Genomic DNA, 19,322 nt, shown 5'->3' with positions numbered 1-19,322 from the left:
GTCTCTCTTATATCGGTATAACTCCCCTGTCTTGGGTTGACTCATCCTTGATTTACTTCACTGGAATGAGGCCACAGTCCGGATCCCAGTGCCTTTCTTTCCTAACTTAAAGCCTTGTGCCTGCCAGCAGGAGTCATATGCTTGCTGTGCTCTGGTTAATGGCAAAAAGCTAGTGAGTGGCTATGATTCTCAAAAACAGACAGAACACAGTATGTGCCATTTGCCCCCCTTTCCCCAAATGATGCAACTTTGCATTCCTTCCCAACAAAAGTCTGGCTAAGCTACTAACAGGCAGAAGAACTCAAGAGAGAATGTTCTGCAATGTAATTCGGTGCAATTCTATTCATTATGCACTATAATGCCCCAGTGAATGAAAGAGCCCATGAATGCTTCTTGAAAGGCATCTAACAAGGAAGCAAGGGAGGAACACGCCTCTTCAGATTAAACCAAATCATAATACCACGTTCAAAATGCTTGCTATAGATGACTAAGCCTTGTAAATTGTACAGGCATATTACGGAAAGTTATAGTCATTATGATATTGACATCATACAGCAAGAAGCACTATGAATCTAAGGAGCAGCACATAAGATCAGCCTCATTCAAAGAATGATTGATTACTTGCAAAGAAGTAAGAAATTACACAGGATAGCTCTTTCCAGGGACTGTGCATTCTTACTCATGCTTTTAAACCCAAGACAAAGCCTCTGATAATGTTGTGAAATATTGATTTAGAAGAAGTAAAAATCACTTTAACCTGTTGCATCAAACCCCTGCGCTACAGTCCTTTCACTCACAATACAATCTTGGCTCTTCTCAGTGATATGTATTTTTTGATTCTGCCTTGTTATTTAAGGTCTAACCACTGTTAGCTAAAAATGAATATTTTGGACATTCTTCACCCTTTTTAAGTTTAAGTTTCAGTGATGCTATTAAAGGGCCAAAAGTCCTGAGGAATTTACTTCAGCGGGAGTTTGGCAAGAGTAAGGATTTCAGGACTAGGCCCAAAGCTGCAGACCGTGATACCTTTACTCACGACGAATACTATTTTACTCCACATTTGTGGGAGAAACTAGAAGTACCAGACTCTGACCAATAGTGATAAGTTTCAGCCAAGCTGTCCTGAAAAGACTCAAGAAAATGAGTACCAACCTCAGGGCAGCCTGTTAAGAAGGAGGGTACAAACCCCAAATTGTCTTTGAGTTCTATACTTAGATTTCACCTACCAATTATCAAGTGTGAACTCTTCAAGCACTATAACTGCCTTATTGTGGGGTCACAGATAGTCCACAGGTACTCCAAACTATCCTGCCCTGCAGATAATCTTACCTTTGTGACAGATGGTCCCTTACACCAAAGATCAATATTCAGGTTATTCCCAGGCACAAAGGATCAATCACTGGCCCATGTCAGTTGCACTTTAGAGCTCACACCAAAGTGAGATTGTAGCCAATCCTACAATAAACTATCTAAAGTTGTACTGACTAAGAATATGAAATGAGAGCTATTTACAACGCTAAAGAATGTAAACATGTATACACACAAATGAGTTCCAGTCTTAAGTTTCAAAAAGTAATAGAAACTTCTATAATAAGCAAGCTCTAGCTGTCCTTTAGGGCTAACCCAGGCCAAACACTGGGGATCTTTTCCTTAAGATTAATAATCCTTGCCTCTCATAATCCAATCAGCAAAAAGATACAGTTCGTTCTTGTTAGGGATTTTTATTCTCTTTTCCCCAGAGTTCAGGATAATGGGTGGGGAGGGAAGGGAAGAATGAAAATAACAAAATCTTTGTTCTTTGATGTTTCACAATGGCTCATTCGGTTTCAATGGGGCTTCACGGTGGGCAGGACCTTATACCGTCTGTAGGAAGCCAGCATTTTACATTAATTAATGTTTCTTTCCTCTTTGATGACTTACATAATTAAAGAAGATTACATGCAAACACTTAATATCACCTTATATCATGCTGTACAGATGTTGTAAGTGAGATTAATATGTGCAGCATTCTACAAGCATTTCATCAAGTCTAAACACTAAACAAATGTGTATAATTCTAATATCTATTTGATCAACATTAATACAAAGGTAATCCAGACTGGCTCCAGACTGGCTATGTATTTATTAGTGTTCAATTGAGGACTAGGGGACTTTTACAAGTTGGCACCTGGTCTGCCAGCATCATAGTTTCTACCACTGGGCTTGGTGAAATCTGGAAATTCCTTATACACTTAGAATTAAATTCAGATTCAGGCAAAATGAATGCAGACAAATGCATGAGTCTGATTTCAAAGGTGACATAAACAATGGGGCACATTATATGTCAATATACTGGTGTGAGTGTAAACTATTGCAACTTTCACTCTGAATGGGTCGAAGGGTGAGGCTGTGGGAGTAAAAGCAATCAACAGGAGAGTGTGAGATGATAACAGAAGGTATAAGAGAAAGTAGGGTGTGGGAACCTGCTTTGTTTCAGGTTGTTTTCTATATAAAACATGCTTCAATTTGGACAATTAAGGGAAAAATTAAATGAAAATATGTCAAGTCTTCCTGGCAGAACAAATACCCTCTGGAACAGCTACCTTGATGTGATTCACAGCATTATCCTTCACAAGCAAGAAATGGGAGAATTTAATGATAATGGACACTGAAAACAGAATCATAACATCTTCTTTATGTTAAGCTGAGGACGTGTACTTCACTTGGTTCTTACTTAGACCCTTCTGTTGGAAGATATTTCATACCTGCTTCTTCCCAACCCTTGTTCAATCCTTGGTCTCTCAATTGGTCCAACCAACTAGAGCCGATGAAAAAGAAGGCAGAGAGGATAATGAACTTCTCTTTCAAATATTTTGTCTGGGTCTTTTTGTCAAAATTTTGAAATATGTATAATTCCTGCTGTGCTACCAATAAGAGGGCCTAGTAGTGCAAGTTATCAGGGTGGCTTTGTGAATGTGAGGTAACATTCTCAAAAATGCCTCAGTGAACATTAATGGGATTTAGGCTCCTAAACAAATAAGTCACTTTTGAAAATGGGACTTAGGTTTTTACAAAACTTGTACACAATAAAGGCTGAATTCACTTATCCCAAAGAATCAGAGGGCTGTATGTGATTTACTATACAGCAGACTTGAAAGGCTGTTCGATCACTCATAGGCCGTAGATCCCACCTAAATCAGCCAATTTCCCACATCTTCCAAATTACTCCAGTAATTTAGGGTAAGCATGTAGCTTGCCCTTCACCCCGATGCAAGAGAATAAGGAGGTGTAACACACTCCCTTAGTTGCTTGTGTGGAAAATGTGCACAATGGATCATACCACAGAGGGGAGAGCTTCCTCTGCCGTGCTGCTATTCTTCATCCTGTGCAGGTGGGCAGGGACAGGGATGAGAGGACATTTGGCTCCACCCCCAAAGTACCAACTATGCAGGAGTTGAGAGGGAAGTAAACTGTGGCAGTAATGGGTCTGGCACAAATTATTTCCCTCAAGGAGCAAAGGAATGAAATTGTGAGTTTCTGAATAATAATTCAGTCCCTAATCTCCTCCTTAATCAGCCAGCTGCGTTACCATTACTGTGAGCAGATTTCATTTTTACAATCTAGTCCTTGCTATTATTATTTCATGCAAATCTTCCATACTTTTATTGTTTGATAACAATGTCTATAATAAATGTTCATTTGTGGTATTTACCTAGATCTCATTTCATTAGAATTGTGACAGTTTTCTAGAGATACTAATATTTCACTGATTTTTTTTATTTTTATTTTTTAAATACACATATAATAACTCTTGAAAGCTGAAAACAAACCTAAAACAGATAGAAAAACGTATGACTGGTGGAAAACTTTATAGAAAGACATCCAGTTGTAGGCCTTGATCCTGCAGTCAGGAGGAAAGACTCACATGCATAAGGGTTTGCAAAATTAAATCCATAATTAATATACATCAAGGACCTGATTTTTAGAGATTTATGTCAATGGAAACTTTGGATGTTCACAACTGCTTAAAATCAGGCTCCAATCCTACTGAAAGTGTGAAGTTTATCCAGTGTAAAGCAATTATTATGGCTACTACTTCCCCCCTCATCAGGGCCGGCTCCAGGCACCAGCATTCCAAGCAGGTGCTTGGGGTGGCAATCTGCAACGGGTGGCAGTCCGTGTGTTTTTTGTGGACCCAAACAGCGTGCCAAATTGCCGCTGCAGATGGCGGGGGCAGTCCATGTGCCGTTAGGGCGGCTCGCATGTTCCCATAGTGGTGGCAATTTGGTGGCAGCTTCTGTATTCAGCTGCCCGCGGCAGCAATTCGGCACGCTGCTTGGGGCGGCAAAAACAGTAGAGCTGGCCCTGCCCCTCATGAAGAATCTTATAAACAGCACAGTAGTGCGCAAAGGATTAGACAACCAATTCATATTATTGTTGTTGTTAATATTAGAACTTGGGAGTTTTGTTACAGCTTAGTGGACTCAAGCAAACGTTGGGTCTATAATATAGAGCAGGTTGTAATGTTGCACAAAGTCTTCCATATTCATTTTCTTAGCATGTGAGCAAAGGTTCAGTCTAGGAACCATATAGTGTGTTAGTTTTACTATGCAAGTTTCTGTGTAGAGGCAGTGGTCCTTGGAGAATGAGCTGTGTGAAAACAACTGGAGAGTTTGCTCTCTGCTTTGGCCTCTGGTTGGAGTCAATTCTTGCAGCACAGTTGCTTTCTGAAAACTGTCATTGGTGTTGGGCTGAGATTCCTGAAAGAAGGACTTGCTTTTTGACTACCTTTGTTCTGAGGTTGATGTAAATGAAACAAATGTAAGCAGGGTCTGAACCAGCTCTCCCCTGACACCTAGTGAGGAGCTAGGGGAAAGACTTCAGGAACAGACCATGTTTGCATAGACTTGCCTACTTTGTCTAGTTACACAACACGATGAAGTGGCTTTGCCAAAATGATCATTTTTGTCTGGTGTTGGATACTTGAGTGCAGGGATCATGAAATATTGTTATACTTAGCCAAAGAGTTCTAGCCACCATTTGCCCTTCCCCTCTCCAGTGCTTAAAGACAGAGCTAATTAGATTCAATTGAGAATCTTTGTTTCTGTTCAGCAAGGACCAGAGCTGAATCACGGATAAGCAGGTCCAGGGGCTCTGCTTTAGACCTGGTGTCAGGACAGTGGTGAAAGGAAAGACAATGCAGAGGCTGTACTGGAAGTGAGGTTACCTGGTAAAATCATTAAGAGCTGAAATCACTTAGCAATGGAAACTCAGAACATGGCATCGCAGAAATGGCAGTGAGTGTCCGGCAGCGGCAGCATGCAACCAGCAGCAGCAGAGTAATGCAATGGTGGCAGTGGTAGCAAACACCCAGTTGCAGAGGCACACAGTGACCACGGAGACATTGATCGACACCCTCCTCCCCCTCCCTGCCTTTTCTGGGGTGGGAAATGAACCCCTGAGAACACATTTCTGAACTCTGGGTCTTCACTTACCAAGGACAGCCAGCTGTGAATGGGGTGCTGTGGAGGGATTTGTTAAAAAAGACATATGTTTGTCAGATTTTCCCACCACAAGGTGGGAAATGGAGGCGAAGGACACTGCCCGATGCACTGAGGGTTCGATATTTTGCCTATCGTTGCATGCATTTGAATGTGGTTGCGTGTTTTCCCAAACTAATGCTTGGTTCCCTTTTCCTTATATTAAAAGTTCTCTTTTGTTATACACAGAAACAGGGCTTGTGAGAGGGGAAGTACTGTCTCTTAGAGGTGCCCAGGGTGGTGTTAAATTTTCCCAGATTACTGGGCAGAGGCTAGATCTGGTTCTGTTTTGTATTCAGAGGAATCCTTAGATTCTGAACCTGGTCCTTGTTACTGCCGACTCCACCTGGTGAAAGGGTTACACAAGTCACCCTTAGAATATACCAAGACTCCCCTAACCTGATTTCTCCTCCTCTGTGAAGCAGACCTGCAGGACTCTGCATATCTGCTGGTATCAGTATGGGACACAGGTGTCAGAAGAAGGGGGTAACAATATCTTTGTTTAGTTGGATGTGCAACGTTACCAACTTGCATCAAATAAATAGGAAGTGAGTGATACAGTGTATGCTTCATTTTGTCCAAATGCAATAAAATACCTAACAAGATCGTGTAGCTTAAAAATGGTGATAATAGGTTTGTGATTATGCATTGTGAGGTGTCTTGTATATGAGCTTATGCATCAATGCTGTAGATGGATCCATGGAATCTGTGGAGTCCTACTGGCGTACAAGTGTGTTTGAAGGTTTAATCTGATCAGCACATATATTAAGAAGGTTATTGTTTTCTGGCTGAGCCACTAAGCTCTTCACTTCATTTTAATACTCTGGCTTTTATACACAGAAGCCCCGTTCACTCTGTTCATATTCCTCTGTTTATTAAATGAATATGTTACTTTAGTTGGTAGCCAGATATATTCATATCCAGAACCAATATTTAACTATGTATGTGTTCTTCCTATCTGTATGTGCACAGTTTATCCATCTATTGCCCTATGTAAATTAACAGACGTAGGTATAAATAAACTCATAAAACAAGACACACAGGTCAACAGATCCAACCTCAACAGGAAAGTATATTTTCTTCCCGCCAGAGGGCGCTAAATACTGAAAAAACAGAACTTTTCAATATGAGACCAAACAGAGACAGATTAATCTTTTCACTAGGGGATGGAAAGTGAGTTCAGTAAAAAGGGGCAGCCTCTGACCTTTATGTGATTAAATAGGCTTTGCTCATCAGAGCTTTATAGACAAAATTTGGTGACTGGCTACGGCCTTATCTTGCACCCAGTGAAATCAATTGTTGCTTTGCTATTAGCTTCAATGAGAGCCCAGGCAGATTTCTAGTGTTGTATGAACACAGCCAACTAAATAACCCTCCAGAACCTGATTCTAATCATGCTTGAACTGGTGTTAATTAAGAATAGTTCACCTGATGTTAATGGAATTACGTCAGTGTGAAAGTGGTGTGAGAACAGAATCAGGTCCCATAGGTTGGTAATAAATGATGAATATAAAAGAAACTAAATCCAGATTTTTCCCCATAAATGGACCTTTCCCTACCAGCGTGGGGGAGATGGAACCCATCCACTTTCCACTCCATGGGAAATCTATAGGAAAGTGAATTACCTGGTGTGCCTTAGGGTTTCTTTTGCTTCTGTGGAACTTCCCCTTTACAGGAGTTCTGGGGGAAGCTGTACACTGAGGACAGTCTTACACACTCCTTTACAGCTCAACTCCAGTGAAACTGCCATATCAGAGAGCACAACAGGGGCCTTCATCCAGAAGCACAAGGCATGTGTGCAGATTCCCTTGGTCTCTGGTGGATCTTCCATGATGTCTGTGGGTTTCAGGAAAATCATGAAATTGGGGTCTGAACCCGTTTTTTTTTGTTGGGGCCAATCCCTCACAAAGATATAATTCAAAACAAGATCTACAAAGCCAGAGTCATGTAATTTTCTTTCCCTGTGGGACAGTGCAATTTGAGACTCTGCTTTCACTTAAACTGGTTACGGTGTAAATCCGGAGTAATTTAGGCAGAGAAGAATTTGGCCCCTGTCACAAACAGATGGTTAAGGGTTAATGTCTCTTTTACCTGTAAAGGGTTAAGAAGCTCAGTAAACCTGGCTGACACCTGACCAGAGGACCAATAGGGGGACAAGATACTTTAAAATCTTGGTGGAGGGAAGTCTTTGTTTGTGCTTTTTGTTTGGTTCGTTGTTCGCTCTCGGGACTGAGAGGGACGGGACATCATTCCAGGCTCTCCAATCTTTCTGAATCAGTCTTTCATGTTTCAAAATTGTAAGTAATAGCCAGGCAAGGCAGATTAGTCTTATGTTTGTTTTCTCAACTTGTAAAGGTTTCTTTTTGCTGGAAGGATTTTTACCTCTGTTTGCTGTAACTTTGAATATAAGGCCAGGGGTGTGGGGGGGTCCCTCTAATCTATATGAATCTGAGTACCCTATTAAGCCTTTTCCATCCTGATTTTACAAAGATAATTTTTACCTTTTCTTTCTTCAATTAAAAGCTTTCTTTTAAAGAACCTGATTGATTTTACCTTGTTTTAAGATCCAAGGGACTGGGTCTGAATTTACCAGGGATTGGTGGGGGGGGAAGGAAGGGGGGGATGGTTAATTCCTCCTTGTTTTAAGATCCAAGGAGTTTGGATCTGTGTGAAGCCTCTCAAGGCAACCCAGGGAGGGGAAAGTCTGGGCGTGAAAAGGAAGGGGATGGTTAATTCCTCTTTGTTTTAAGATCCAAGGAGTTTGGATCGGTGTGAAGCCTCTCAAGGCAACCCAGGGAGGGGAAAGTCTGGGGGGAAAAGGAGGGGAATGGTTAATTTCTCCTTGTTTTAAGATCCAAGGGGTTTGGATCTGGGTTCCCCAGGGAAGGTTTTGGGGGAACAGAAAGTGTGCCAGACACTAAATTCTGGCTGGTGGCAGCGTACTAGGCCTAAGCTAGTAATTAAGCTTAGAAGTGTTCATGCGGGTCCCCACTTTTTGTACTCTAAAGTTCAAAGTGGGGAAAAAACCTTGACGTGGTGAGCAGCGGTTTGGGATTTTTAGAAACCAAAAGCCAGTGTGGGATTTTTTAGGAACCAAAAGCCAGTAGGATTATTTTTCCTTCCTTTCTAGCTGCTTGGAAAGCAGCCTGAGGGCAGAGGTGTTAAGTTTTTAACAAAGGTCTTTGTTAAGAGAAGGCTTCAAGCTGTGAGCCAGCAGGCAGCCAGCAAAAGGCATTTACAAGTGGAATTGTTTTCTTTCTTTCTACCTCTTGGGTATAGCTAGTTAGAAAATCTCTGTTAACCAAGCAGCCCTGAGCTGAAGCATCCCAGTCAGTAAGCTGCAGGGGGTGCGGCCAGCACAAGAAAGCAGAAAAATGAGTGCTAAGAAAGCAGTTAAACAGGAAATGGCTAGGCTGGACGCAGAAGAGAAAGCCAAAGAGGCTGACCACAGGAAAAAGCTAGAGATGAAAGAAAAAGAGATGGAGATGAGAGAAAGAGAGAGAGAAAGAGAAGAAAAAGCCAAAGAGGCTGACCACCGGAGGGCTTTGGAGCTCCAGAGGGAGGCCCACCAGCAGGCCCTGGAATTAGCAAAGGTTAAGCCGGATGTACCAGCCAACCCTAACAACCCTTCTCCAGGTACCGTTTCCCATCCGAGGAAATTCCCCACCTACAAGGCAGGTGGTGATACTGAGGCCTTCTTAGAAAATTTTGAAAGGACCTGCCATGGGTACAACATCTCTACAGACCAGTACATGATAGAGCTGAGGCCACAGCTCAGTGGACCCTTAGCAGAGATGGCGGCTGAAATGCCTAAGGAACACATGAACAATTATGAACTTTTTCAAATCAAGGCCAGAATCAGAATGGGACTAACACCTGAGCATGCCCATAGGCGGTTCAGAGCCCTGAAGTGGAAACCAGATGTGTCATTTACCCGACACACCTACCACCTTGGAAAGAATTGGAATGCCTGGATATCAGGAACAAGTGTTAACTCTCTGGACAAGCTGTCCCTCCTAATGCAAATGGAACAGTTCTTAGAAGGTGTTCCTGAGGAAATAGAAAGGTACATCCTAGATGGGAAGCCCAAAACTGTAACTGAGGCAGGGGAGATTGGAGCCAGATGGATGGAAGTGGCAGAAAAGAAAAAAGCTACTAGCAAGGGGAGCGAATATCACAGGGGGCAAACCGAAAATAAACCCTATCACCGGGGGCAACCCAAGACCCCACCTGCAACCCAAGGAAAGCCCCAGACACCCTATTGTCCCACCTCACCAGTCTCCAGCAACCCACCTCGGCCCAGTGACCAGTCAGCTGGGCGATGTTTTAAGTGTAATGAACTGGGACATATAAAGGCCAACTGCCCAAAGAACCCCAACCGAGTGCAGTTCATTACACCACCATCACACCAAAGATCCCCAGGCCCAGATGCCTCTCAAATACCTTCGGAGCGAAGGGAAACCTTGAGAGTGGGCAGAAAGAAAGTTATCGCGTGGAGAGACACGGGGGCACAAGTGTCAGCTATCCACCAATCCTTCGTCAACCCCAAATTCATCAACCCAAAGGCCCAAGTGACAATTTACCCATTCATGTCAAAATCTGTAAACTTGCCTACAGCTGAACTGCCTGTCCAGTACAAGAGCTGGTCAGGAATGTGGACTTTTGCAGTCTATGACAATTATCCCATCCCCATGCTACTGGGGGAAGACTTGGCCAACCAGGTGAAGCAGGCCAAGAGGGTGGGAATGGTTACACGCAGCCAAGCCAGGCAAGCTTCCAGATCCATCCCTGTTCCTGAGCCGTCCACAAGGGCCCCGTCTGTGTTACCAGAGACCCAGACAGAGGTGGTGGACCCAGATCCCCTGCCAACGACAGCAACAGCCACAGTGCATCCAGTCCCAGAACCGGAACTGGAAAAGCAACCAGCACCAGAACCGTTGCCGGCACTGACGCCAGCGCTTGCAAACCCATCTCCAACCCCAATGCCAGAGAGCACCAGCGGGCCTGAACTGGCAGAAGCAGCAGACATCCCTACCCCAGAGGCTCAGCCAGAGCCTGAAATATCACATAGTGCACCAGCAGAAAGCGGTTAACCATCAACAAAAACAACCCCATCACCTACATCGCTTCCAGAGGAACCAAGCCCAAGTCCACAGTCTAAGGAGGAACTGGTGTCTCCAGCCTCAAGGGAACAGTTCCAGGCTGAGCAGGAAGCAGATGACAGCCTTCAGAAAGCTTGGGCTGCGGCACGGGGCACCCCACCGCCTCTCAGCTCTTCTAACCAATCCTGGTTTGTTGTAGAACAAGGACTTTTATACAAGGAGACTCTTCCTGGTGGACACCAGGAAGACTGGCTTCCTCAAAAACAGTTGGTAGTTCCAACTAAGTACCAGGGAAAGCTCTTAAGCTTAGCCCATGATCATCCCAGTGGCCATTCTGGGGTGAACAGAACCAAAGACAGGTTGGGGAAGTCCTTCCACTGGGAGGGGATGGGCAAGGATGTTGCTAAGTATGTCCGGTCTTGTGAGGTATGCCAAAGAGTGGGAAAGCCCCAAGGCCAGGTCAAAGCCCCTCTCCAGCCACTCCCCATAATTGAGGTCCCATTTCAGCGAGTAGCTGTGGATATTCTGGGTCCTCTCCCAAAAAAGACCCCCAGAGGAAAGCAGTACATACTGACTTTCGTGGACTTTGCTACCCAATGGCCAGAAGCAGTAGCTCTAAGCAACACCAGGGCTAAAACTGTGTGCAAGGCCTTAGCAGACATTTTTGCCAGGGTAGGTTGGCCCTCCGACATCCTTACAGATGCGGGAACTAATTTCCTGGCAGGGACCATGAAAGAACTGTGGGAAACTCATGGGGTGAATCACTTGGTTGCCACCCCTTACCACCATCAAACCAATGGCCTGGTGGAAACGTTTAATGGAACTTTTGGGGCCATGATACGTAAATTCGTAAATGAACACTCCAATGATTGGGACCTAGTGTTGCAGCAGTTGCTTTTTGCCTACAGGGCTGTACCACATCCCAGTTTAGGGTTTTCACCATTTGAACTTGTGTATGACCACAAGGTTAAGGGGCCTGTACAGTTGGTGAAGCAGCAATGGGAGGGGTTTACGCCTTCTCCAGGAACTAACATTCTAGACTTTGTAAGCAACCTACAAAGCACCCTCCGACACTCTGTAGCCCTTGCTAAAGAAAACCTAAAGGATGCTCAGGAAGAGCAAAAGGCCTGGTATGATAAACATACCAGAGAGCATTCCTTCAAAGTAGGGGACCAGGTTATGGTCTTGAAGGCGCAACAGACCCATAAGATGGAAGCATCATGGGAAGGGCCATTCACGGTCCAAGAGCACCTAGGAGCTGTTAACTATCTCATAGCTTTTCCCACCTCAACCCTAAAGCCTAAAGTATACCATGTTAATTCTCTCAAGCCCTTTTACTCCAGAGACGTAAAGGTTTGTCAGTTTACAGCCCAAGGAAGAGATGACGCTGAGTATCCTGAAGGTGTCTACTACAAAGGAAAAAGTGACGGTGGAGTGGAAGAGGTGAACCTCTCCACAACCTTGGAACGTCTGCAGCGGCAACAGATCAAGAAACTGTGCACTAGCTTCGCCCCATTGGTCTCAGCCACCCCAGGATGGACTGAATGGGCATACCACTCCATTGACACAGATAATGCTCATCCAATCTGAACCCCACCCTACCGGGTGTCTCCTCATGCCCAAGCTTCTATAGAATGGGAGATCCAAAACATGCTACAGATGGGTATAATCCGCCCCTCTACCAGTGCATGGGCATCTCCAGTGGTTCTAGTTCCCAAACCAGATGGGGAAATATGCTTTTGCGTGGACTACTGTAAGCTAAATGCGGTAACTTGTCCCGACAACTATCCAATACCACGCACCGATGAACTATTGGAGAAATTGGGATGTGCCCAGTTCATCTCTACATTAGACTTAACCAAGGGGTACTGGCAAGTACCGCTAGATGAACCTGCCAAGGAAAGGTCAGCCTTCATCACCCATGCAGGGGTGTCTGAATTTAATGTGCATCCTTTCAAGCTGCGAAATGCACCCGCCACCTTCCAAAGACTTGTAGATGGTCTCCTAGCAGGATTGGGAGAATATGCAGTTGCCTACCTCGATGATGTGCCATTTTCTTTGATTCATGGGCAGAACACCTAGAACATCTGGAAAAAGTCTTTGAGCGCATCAGGCAGGCAGGACTAACTGTTAAGGCTAAAAAGTGTCAAATAGGCCAAAACAGAGTGACTTACCTTGGACACCAGGTGGGTCAAGGAACAATAAACCCCCTAAAGGCCAAAGTGGATGCTATCCAAAAGTGGCCTGTCCTAAAGTCAAAGAAACAGGTCCAATCCTTCTTAGGCTTGGCTGGGTATTACAGGCGATTTGTACCACACTACAGCCAAATTGCTGCCCCACTAACAGACCTGACCAAAAAGACCCAGCTGAATGCAGTTAAGTGGACTAATAAGTGTCAGAAGGCCTTTACCCAGCTTAAGGCGATCCTCATGTCTGACCCTGTGCTAAGGGCCCCAGACTTTGACAAACCATTCCTAGTAACCACAGATGCATCTGAGCATGGTGTAGGAGCAGTTTTAACGCGGAAGGACCAGATCAAAACTTCCATCCTGTCGTGTTTCTCAGCAAGAAACTGTCTGAGAGGGAAAGCCACTGGTCAATCAGTGAAAAAGAATGCTACGCCATTGTGTATGCCCTGGAAAAGCTACACCCATACGTTTGGGGACGGCGTTTCCAGCTACAAACCGACCATGCTGCGCTAAAGTGACTTCATACTGCCAAGGAAAACAACAAAAAACTGCTTCGATGGAGTTTAGCTCTCCAAGATTTTGATTTTGAAATTCAACACATTGCAGGAGCTTCTAACAAAGTAGCTGATGCACTCTCCCGTGAAAGTTTCCCAGATTCAACTGGTTAAAAATTGTCCTTAAAATGTGAAAAGTCTTGTAGTTTACATAATTAGTAGTATATGTAAAGGTGCATGAGTTTTATTAATCTGTTTATTCTAAAGTTCTAGAAAAAATCACCGCCAGTGTGGTTCCACACTGTCTGAGATTTGGGGGGCGTGTCATAAACAGATGGTTAAGAGTTAATGTCTCTTTTACCTGTAAAGGGTTAAGAAGCTCAGTAAACCTGGCTGACACCTGACCAGAGGACCAATAGGGGGACAAGATACTTTCAGATCTTAGTGGAGGGAAATCTTTGTTTGTGCTTTTTGTTTGGTTCGTTGTTCGCTCTCGGGACTGAGAGGGACGGGACATCATTCCAGGCTCTCCAATCTTTCTGAATCAGTCTTTCATGTTTCAAAATTGTAAGTAATAGCCAGGCAAGGCGGATTAGTCTTATGTTTGTTTTCTCAACTTGTAAAGGTTTCTTTTTGCTGGAAGGATTTTTACCTCTGTTTGCTGTAACTTTGAATATAAGGCCAGGGGTGTGGGGGGGTCCCTCTAATCCATATGAATCTGAGTACCTTGTAAAGCCTTTTCCATCCTGATTTTACAGAGATAATTTTTACCTTTTCTTTCTTCAATTAAAAGCTTTCTTTTAAAGAACCTGATTGATTTTTCCTTGTTTTAAGATCCAAGGGATTGGGTCTGAACTCACCAGGGATTGGTGTGGGGGGGGGGGAAGGAAGGGAGGATGGTTAATTCCTCTTTGTTTTAAGATCCAAGGAGTTTGGATCGGTGTGAAGCCTCTCAAGGCAACCCAGGGAGGTGAAAGTCTGGGCGTGAAAAGGAGGGGGATGGTTAATTCCTCTTTGTTTTAAGACCCAAGGGGTTTGGATCTGGGTTCCCTAGGGCAGGTTTTGGGGGAACAGAAAGTGTGCCAGACACTAAATTCTGGCTGGTGGCAGCATACCAGCCTAAGATAGTAATTAAGCTTAGAAGTGTTCACGCAGGTCCCCACTTTTTGTACTCTAAAATTGAAAGTGGGGAAAAAACCTTCACAGCCCATAAACTGAAAAACCATCAGTTACTTTACAAAAATCTCATTTTTTTCTTTTTACATAATTTGTTTTTCAACCCAGAGCCAAGATCACAAACTGTTAATAACTGATCATCTGAAAAGCACTGACTTTGAAAAACATACATGGGATACTTACGTGCCTATAGCTACTGGGAGTTATTTCCTTCAAGAGGTATTTACATTTAACATCTCTTTAAACAGGAAATCTTCAATGTACTATTTCCTGTAGCTTACAGATACTGTGGTATCTAAATTTAAGCAGCTTTCTTCCGAAATGTAGCATATTATACACAAATATATCTCATCAACACATATGTTACCATATAATCCCAGTCAGAATTAGTGTTTAAGTGTCTCTCCAGGTACTGTATATATTCAAAAGAACCAACAGGCTCATTAGGATCTCAAACTGGGTAAAACGTAGATATCTTTAATTTTTTTGGTGGGAGCACATTCGTGATATTGGAGTAGGAAACAGTATTAGTTTTAGGAGTGCAGTTTCTGAGCAGTAGAACCTCAGAGCAACAGGACTGTGTTGTACTGGATTTGCTATTAATATCATAGAATATCAGGATTGGAAGAGACCTCAGGAGGTCATCTAGTCCAACCCCCTACTCAAGACGGATGGTTTAGCTATCTGGGGAGCAGTTAAACATTACAAGGGGAAAAATAGCAAGCAGGAGATGGGACTAAAAGGGAAATCAGCTACTCTCCTGTTGCTATTAGTTCTATTTCAATTCTTGTGATTACATTTTCTAAAGTATGTACAGATGGACAACTCAGATTTGCACACAGTGCCTGCTTTGAAAATTCAGTCACTCTGAAGTTGACTGGGAAGGTATGATTAGGAGAAACATTGTTTCCAGGCCCCTTGGAGGAATGCAACTGGTAGAATGATTAATTCTCTGTCAAAGCTATGTTGTTTAAACAATACAATGTTATCTAAGATTCTGAGTGCACACAATACCTGGGATCCTGATTGCACATGGTATTTGAGAAGTACAGAATGCATGAGATCTTGAGTTAGACACCCACACTCTCCTATACAAGGCATGGGAATTGCCTAGTATAGGAATTGCATCCAGAAAAGCCAGCATGCTGAGCAGGGGGATGCCCAAGCTAGCCAATAGGAAAGGCCAAGGAGAAGGGTGTGGCCTAAGCCACCTTCTTCCTAGGGCCTTAGGTGCCTAATTCTAGGCCTGGAGGGAAGCACCTCCGTTTGCTCAGGATTCACAGCCACACGCCCTTTCTTGCAAAAATCCAAGAGGGAGAAAGTGTTGGTGATGGTTGCCCTATATAACTTTTCAACAGCACCTAAGCAGCTTAGATCCTAACTCTTATGCTTTGAAAATCCCCCTAGCACCTATCTGCATCTCTAGCCACTTAAATAAGAACTTAGGCGCTTTAAAAAATTTTCCCCATAGAGAATAAGAGTCTAGAAGTTCTAACACTTAACAGAATTACTCCTTTAGCTTACATAGCTGAGGCCTATTCTGTGATAGTGAGAGTCCCAGGTTCAGTCCCTGATGATATGTGATACTAGTGTTCATTTTCTACTTATTTCCTTTTTAAAACATGAATACTTACATAAAGCAAATATATCAGCTAAAAATGTTTCAATTAAATCCCACCAATTTCAAAGAATAAAGGGCTACAGCCTCTTTTAAGAGACTGGGGAGTGCAGGGATTCCTTCCTAATAATTGGGGGAGTGATTCATGCCTATTGAGGGGCTGGAGAATGCTCCATCCTCCCCACATACTGGTCTGTGGAACTGCCTGGCTATGGAGAGAAGGTCAGGGAATGTCATTGTAAGGGATGGTACAGCATGCACCCTTTCTGGTGCTCTGGGAGATACTCTTGGATGGTACAGCTCTCTGCCTCCAGCATGGGTCACTGTGTAATTTACACGATCTGGCCCCATCCCTCAATAAACCATAAACAAGTTCAATTACAAAGGTTTATTCTTGGAATTCCAGATACCATGTTTAGAGCTGTATAATAACATGGATATAATACAGAACAACTTGTAGCACATGTTGGGTGGAGCAGGGAGGAGACAGCAGATAATTAGAAGACCAGCAACCTAGTTGTAACCACCAGTATTCTTGCCATCTCTTGCTCTTGTTGAATCTTAGCGTTATAATTGTGTCCCCTGTGTACATAAAACATGTCCCCTGTATTTGAAACTGTGAGTAAATTAAAGGCTTAAAGAAACTGTATCTTTTTAAAGAAAATATTTTGAGTCAGTGAATTGCAGGCAGTAACATGCAGTTTAATTGCCTTCCTCAACTCACCACTAGCGAGCAAAGTACTTAGGCAACTTTAAGCGCATGAATAGGCCTGTCAGGGGAACTACACATTCTTAAAGTTGGGCACATAGTTATATGCTTTACTGAATCAGGTCCATAGTGCTTACTACAGGAAGAGGTGTCCCCCTGAATTTAACACTATGTTAATTAATTATTAATTATGATTTGTATTATGCTAGTCCCTTGAGGCCCCAATCAGGGCCCAGTTGTGTCAGGCAGCATATAAGCTTAAAATAAAATAGAGCCCCTCTTGCAATGAGCTTACAGTCTAAGTCAGAGATTGGGAAACTATGGCCCGGGGGTCACATCTGACCCTCTAGACATTTTAATCCGGACTTTGAGCTCCTGCAGGGAAGTGGGGTCTGGGGCGTGCCCCACTCTGGCGCTCCAGCCGGGGAGTGTGGTCGGGGTCTTGCTCCACTCCATATGGCTCCTGGAAGCAGCAGCACATCTCCCCTCCAGCTCCTACGCATAGCCAGGGAGCTCTGCATGCTGCCCACACTCCAAGCGCCACCCCCGCAGCTCCCATTGGCCGGGAACCGCAGCCAATGGGAGATGCAGGGGTACCTGCAGATAGGGCAGCACACAGAGCCTCCTGGCTGTTCCTCCATGTAGGAACTGGAGGGGGACATGCCGCTGTTTCTTGGAGCTGCTTGAGGTAAGCGCCACCTGGGGCCTGCCACCCTGACTCCCTCCCATGCCCCAAACCCCTGCCCCAGCCCGGATCCCCCTCCTGCCATCCAAACCCCTCCATCCCCACCTGGAGCACCCTCCTGCACCCCCAACCTGTCATCCATAGCCCCACCCCAGAGCCCACACCCCCAGCCAGAGCCCTCCTGCACCCCAACTCCCAATTTCGTGAGCATTCATTGCCCACCATACAATTTCCATTCTTAGATGTGGACCTCGGGCCAAAAAGTTTGCCCACTCTTGGTCTAAGTAGTATGCTCATTAGCATTTCTAGTTTTGAACCTTTATTTGTATGGCATCCTTCACTGGAAGCTGTAAACAAATGTCTACATAGTGCAGTAAAGCACATTAGAAGGGTGTGATTTGTAGAGTGTGCTGATGTGCTGTGATCTAACTGACCCTGCTGGCATGAACTAAACTGACATGAACTGGGTACCTTTTAGTTCACACCAGCAAGCTCTAGGCAGGGCAGTTAGAGCACTCTACAAATCACACTCCCTTATGCACTTTACCATGCTGTATAGACAAGACTGAAGTTCAGCCATACCATGACCTCCATTTTTAATTAGAACAATATGACCCACAGTACAGATTAAATAAGGGAAGAGGGGAGAAAAATGAAGAGGTCTGAGCAAGCGAAGAAAGAGCATAGATTTTTTAGATCAGATCTAAAAAGGGATGGATTCACTGAGGCTGAAAATATAGGAAGGCTGTTCCAGAAAACAGAAGTGCAGAGAAAATATACAGAGACACAAAAGAGAAGGGTAATGTTAGATGGGTGGGAGACAGTCATGAATAACAAGAGACTGGAGTCAATTTTCAAACGCACCTCAATGACTTTGGAGCCTAAGTCCCATTTTCACAAATGACTTAGGCTACGTCTACACTACCACTTATGTTGGTATTACTTATGTCACTCGGTGTGAATAAGCCACCTTCGAGTGACATAAGTTACACAAATCTAAATGCTGGTGTGGACAATGCTATGTAGACAGGATGGCTTCTCCTGCCAACATAGCTACCACCACTCTTTGGGGGTGAATTAATGAAGATGATAGCAGAGCATCAGTGCAGCTGTGCCACTGTAAGCTCTCTAGTGTAGTCATAGCCTTAAGCACTTAGGGCCAATTTTCAAAGGTATTTAGATGCCTAAAGGTGCAGATAGGCAACTACCTGGATTTCCAAAGCATCTAAGCTGGTTAGGCACTTAACTCCCATTGAAATCAAAATAGGTCAAATTTCCAAAGGACTTCAAGAATAAGCAAGCAATTTTGACCTGAATCCTGAAATGTACTGGGCAGTAATGGAATCTGAGGATGCGGGTGGAGGAGGGAAATGTGATCTTGCTTCTTACTATACCAGCAGTCGGCAACCTTTCAGAAGTGGTGTGCCAAGTCTTCATTTATTCACTTTAATTTAAGGTTTCACGTGCCAGTAATATATTTTAACGTTTTTAGAAGGTCTCTTTCTGTAAGTCTATAATCTATAACTAAACTATTGTTGTATGCAAAGTAAATAAGGTTTTTTTAAATGTTTAAGAAGCTTCATTTAAAATTAAATTAAAATGCAGAGCCTCCCGGACCAGTGGCCAGCACCCGGCCAGTGTGAGTGCCATTGAAAATCAGCTCGCGTGCCGCCTTTGGCACGTGTGCCATAGTTTACCTACCCCTGCTAGACCAGTGGCTCTCAACCTTTTCAGACTACTGTACCCTTTCAGGAATCTGATTTATCTTGCATACTGCCAAGTTTCACTTCACTTAAAAACTATTTGCTTACGAAATCAGACATAAAAATA

The sequence above is a fragment of the Gopherus flavomarginatus genome, chromosome 5, assembly GCF_025201925.1.
Source record: "Gopherus flavomarginatus isolate rGopFla2 chromosome 5, rGopFla2.mat.asm, whole genome shotgun sequence".
NCBI lineage: Eukaryota > Metazoa > Chordata > Testudines > Testudinidae > Gopherus > Gopherus flavomarginatus.
The sequence above is the reverse complement of the archived record's forward strand: the minus strand, read 5'-3'. Positions refer to the sequence as shown.